General features: G+C 37.3%; 1 non-coding gene across 1 annotated transcript; it reads left to right on the top strand.

Annotated features, from left to right (window-relative positions):
- Positions 1-221: 221 nt before the first annotated feature.
- Positions 222-327, top strand: LOC138833041 (U6 spliceosomal RNA). The gene has a single exon (XR_011373761.1). It is a non-coding gene; the product is annotated as a U6 spliceosomal RNA (small nuclear RNA).
- Positions 328-3,451: the final 3,124 nt, after the last annotated feature.

Below are 3,451 nucleotides of genomic sequence, written 5' to 3'. Positions count from 1 at the left end.
TTGACCTCTACAAAAATCAGTTGTTGGTTATTTTTTCTGCCACTGTGGTTTACTCTGTAGCTATTCAAGCTATGGGTGACAACACTAATTTTCCTCTCAGCTTATAAGAAAACAATTATTTTTCCTTATGTCCTTTATAATTGGTACATCATTTATAATGAGGTTGAAAGTAAGTAAAATCTGCACTGAAAAAATGAAGGCTTTAAAAAAATGTAATTTCAGTGCTCGCTTCGACAGCACATATACTAAAATGGATCCATACAGAGAAGATTAGCATGGCCCCTGTGCAAGGATGACATGCGAATTCGTGAAGCGTTCCATATTTTACCTCTGCTCTCACTGTATTTGATGTTGGTACAATTTGTGGAGGGGAAGGGAAAAAACAAATTGTTTAAATAGGGATTCAGGTGGACCCATTGCAACAATGAGATGTACAAGTCGTTATGTTGAAAAACGAACTTTACAACTCTGGCTGGGTGGAGGTGGGGGTAGGGGGAGGGAGGGTGGGAGCTGGGCAGGGATGGGAAGGGGAAACAAAGGAGGAGGCAACAATGCTTGATAAGAAATGTACTCATTATCTTGCCCATGTAATTGTAACCCCTCTGTATGGTATTTTTGCAATTTAAAAAAATGTAATTTCAAATCCAGAAGATGAGAAGGCTCCAGACATGGTGTGAAAAATACTTAATTATGCAATATCAAGAGTGTAGGATAATCTTTACACTGTCATTAGAGGTCAAGTTCATACTAGGGTAAGGTTCTCTCATAGTTTCAAGAGGGCTTCTAATAGATGTTGAAGGGAGGTGTTTCCTTGCTAATGTCCAGCAGGAGAGAAAAGGATCTTTTCTCAGACCTACAATAGCATCTTCACATATGTCGTTAGCAAAAAATGCTTGTTTCTGAGCCAGGAAAAGAAATACTGAAGAGTTATACCTTGCTTTTCTGCAGTGTAAAAAAAAAAGTATGTAGTATATAGCGGAGCTTACAAAAATCTTGGAATAAGAGGGAAACTTTAATTTGATATTGTAAAGCGCCTTTATTACCTTTTCCTTGAAGTGTCCTGGAAGAATTTACTCCTAAATGGGTGCACTGTGATCCACAGGCACAAGGAAACAAGGAAATCTTTTTTTCCCCAGTGCTGGTGATGGGGTTTGAACTCAGTTCCTGGGTGTTGTCCTTGAACGTTTCTGCTCTAGGCTAGTGCTCTACCACATGAGCCATAGTTCTGCTTCTGGCTTTTTGGTGGCTAATTGGCAAGAAGAGTCTTATGGACTTTCCTGCATGGGCTGGCTTGGAATCACGATCTTTAGATCTCAGCTTCCTGAGTATCTAAAGAATACAAGCATGAGCCACCAGCACCTGGCTGGAAATGTCTATGTTCACAATAAAACTAAATCATATTCTTTGGGATTTGAATAGGCTGTCGCAGCATACAACAGCCTGAGATTTTAGAGCTAAGTGCCACTCTGTGTAACATTGGCTTTATTTGATCAAAGGTGGCAGCAAGTCTCCTTTCAAAGTCCTGGAACACCTGAATATAGGTGTGCATACACACAGAAATATTGAGAAGGCAGAGGAATTTCATTGGCATCTTATATGATTTATCATCTGACATGCTAATATTGAAATACGTATATGGGGTAGCACATTGCCTAATTTCATAACACTGAAAAACATCAAGGCATTTTGGTGATATAAGGTGATATAAAGTTTCTTTCAAAGCATTTATTGCAATAATAACCAGTAATATGAACTGGATTACATCTACCTGATAGAAATCTGAACTCAGTTCCTTGCCAGAAAACATTGCGGTTGTTTAAAACAAAAGACCATCACTTAGGACAGATGTAGCATTCCTATATGAAAGTATACACAATTTAAATGACTCAATGCAAAAGTAATAAGACAAATTTACAAAATAGTAATCCTAGCTGTAATACTAGCAAACCAGGAGGCTAAGAGCTGAAAGATGGTCATTTGAGGTCAGCCCAGGTAGAAAATGTCACTACATTTCATCTCTAACATAACCAGCAAAAAGTAGGCCTAGGAGACTGGGTGAGGTGGTAGGATGTCTGCCTAGCAAGTGCAAAGCTCTGATTCAAACCCTAGTACTGCTAATAAATTCACAAAGTATGGTTGTAAAGAATTATAATATATGGATATATTTAAAATTGGGTTGTGTTTTATTCCTATTTAAACAATGAGTGATATGAAAATAAACATGAATTTTATCATTAGAAAAACAAAAACATCTAGTCATATTAAAGTTATAGAGAGGAAATACAGAGAATTGTTTATTAAATGGGCAAAATAATCTCATACAAGGATAAATGTAAAGCAGGAACAGACATTAACTGAAAGCAAGCATGAATATATGGAATTTTGTTGTAAAATTGATACAGAATTCTGACAACATGAATTTTGAACCTTATTCTTCCCCAGAATCTACTGAACTGAGGCAAGTCTTTGTGGCATGTTTATCTTACCCTTGTTGGACATTGGCTGAGAACCCAGTTTAAGCACAACAGTTACAGACTTCTGACACATTGTTTTAAGCTGCTGGACTTGTAGGCATTTGTTATGACAGTGGCAGAATCTTCTTCAATGCCAAGTAAATATATTGCTTTCTACTTTTGGGTCAGGTTTTGGAGGCAAAGCTTCTGCTTTGGTCTTAATAGGATTTCATAAAGCTGTGAAAGGGATAATAGAATATTTCTCAAGTGATTATCATACAGAATGAAACAATTTAACAATGAAGGAGAGAAGCAATCAGTTCAGAAAATGATTGGATACTAGATCCTCTCTTGTCCTGGGTCTGATGGCTAATCATGTGCCATGGACTAGCATTTTCTGTAGTATTTCTGGCTCTTTTAATGTTCTACTATGTTAGTATTCTTTATGGGTCCAACTTTATTTGTGCCCATACAATCAAAATTATCAGCTCTTCCTGTAGTCAACATTCTGCCTGACAAGACTAGTCCCTTGGATTTCTACTAACATTTATCTCCAAAGATTCTCTGCTATGACATTCTTCTAGTTATGGAAAAGGGCAGAATACTCCAGCTGCTAAAATGAATTTCTTCATAGTAATGACTGCCTGAAGCAGGTATGATCTGGCTACACTCTTTAGACACGGCTAGTCTCCAGGGTTCTTGTCTGTTCAGTTGCTGCTGCTGGGATCATTGCACACATGCTTTCACAGGAGTTCATACTAAGTGATTATCTATGAGATCTTTAGAAAATGTTTTTATTTTTATTTTTCCAGGCTTACATTCCCTTGTAGATAATTCTTACTTTGATGTTCTTTAGAATGTATTCAAAAGGTGCAAGCAATTCTTGGATGGTTAAGAATGAAAGTGGTGCTCTACTATTCTTCCTTTCTCCCAGGACACAAGGACACTCAAAATACAAGCGACTAGCCTAATTATAGTTTAATGTGACGAGGTTACTA

Source organism: Dipodomys merriami, unplaced genomic scaffold (assembly GCF_024711535.1).
Source record: "Dipodomys merriami isolate MVZ:Mamm:240054 unplaced genomic scaffold, mDipMer1.0.p SCAF_20, whole genome shotgun sequence".
Lineage (NCBI taxonomy): Eukaryota > Metazoa > Chordata > Mammalia > Rodentia > Heteromyidae > Dipodomys > Dipodomys merriami.
This window is presented reverse-complemented; position numbering and strand designations above follow the sequence as displayed.